This window comes from Nannospalax galili, unplaced genomic scaffold, assembly GCF_000622305.1.
Source record: "Nannospalax galili isolate Female #2095 unplaced genomic scaffold, S.galili_v1.0 scaffold1205, whole genome shotgun sequence".
NCBI classification, from domain to species: Eukaryota; Metazoa; Chordata; class Mammalia; order Rodentia; family Spalacidae; genus Nannospalax; species Nannospalax galili.
The window spans coordinates 598,772-600,350 of record NW_008354017.1 but is presented as its reverse complement, the minus strand read 5'-3'; positions in this window follow the sequence as shown (position 1 = coordinate 600,350).

The following is a 1,579-nucleotide window of genomic DNA, read 5'->3' as shown; positions in this document are numbered from 1 at the left end:
TTTTATAGTTCTGATCATATCTAATAGTTTAAAAAACTGTACAATGACATCAAAGGACTTATCATTTGTAGGCCATTGGAAAACATGTATTCACTGGGAAATAGTCATTTTTCTGGCACAGAGCTGCCAGACAGGGGCATCAAAGATTCATTTTTTATTTGGGCTCCAATCAGGAAATAAGATTTTTTTAATGGAATGGAACATTCTCTTTCATCTTTGTTTTGCGGTTAAGAAGTAAAGGATGGGACTGGAGAGTTGGCTCAGTGGTTAAGAGCAGTGACTGCTATTGCAGAGGACCCCAGGTTTTATTCCCAGCTCCACATGGGGGCTAACAGCTGTCCTAACTCCAGTTCTAGGGGATCCACGCCCTCTTCTGACCTCCAAGATGACATGAGTGTTCTATACACATGCAGGCAGTACACTCATACACATAAAATAAAATTAATAAATAAAATATTAAAAAAGAAGTAAAGGATGAAGTTAGTATGTATAGCATAACCAAAGCATGTGCTCAGAGTAGAAAATGAACAAGCATGTGAAACAAATGAAAAGGCCATCATCAAGTGAGTCAGCGAGATGTTCACGTGAGAAAAATGAAAAAGGCGTCATTCAGTTAGCCAGCAAAGCAAAGCAAGAGCATTTCGGTGAGTGAATTGCACTGATGTAAATTTTAATTGTGTCATTTTTGAAAGGAATGATTCACATTTGTTGATTATCTCTGTAGACAATAATAACCACTCCAAATTGATTATGATATACAGTGTATGTTTATCAAATTATAATAGAGTATACTACAGAATTGTACAACTAATATTTCAAAATTTTAAAATACATAACAAGTACCCCAAAGTGAAAGAAGAAAACAATATCCCAATGCAATACTTTATAACAAGAAGTTATAGGACACAATAAAGAGTGCTCACTTATAACAATCTGGAAAAGAGGAGTAGTAACTCAAATTTAATGAGAATAACTCTATCAGTAATATATTACAATAGTTATCCTCATTTTTGAAAAAGAAAGGACTGGATACTAAAATGATTGAAAATATATTGAGTTGTGTAAATTTTTGCTTAACGTATCACATAATTCATATAGAGAACCTCATTTTTAGTAAATTTGTTATTTATCTCCCTGAAAATGAGTATTAGAATTTACTTAGATAGGTATTGATTTTTCCCTAGATAAAAGTACCACTATTGCAACATTGAAGATAGTTTGCTGTGCCAGTCATTGTGGTAATTAGGCTTTGCAACTGGGATTGACCATAGATTGATTGTTCTCCCTTAGTAATTTGCATAATGTTATCCAAAACTATGAGAGCTAGCTTTTCAGGAGGAGGCTTCCAGGTCAGTTCCGTCTCCTTTGCTCCAAGTCCTATGTCCAAAGTATGTCCTGCCTTCAGCAATAGACTCTTACCTTTAAGCCCTGAGATAGAATCAAGGGCTGCGACAATAGACTGTGTTATTTTGGGAATCTCTTGGGCTACCCTGACCAACAAGTCAAATGGAGATTTCTCCTTTTCAGCACTGTGGCTCTTATTATGTAGCCTTCAGCTATACACATGGACTCACATGTG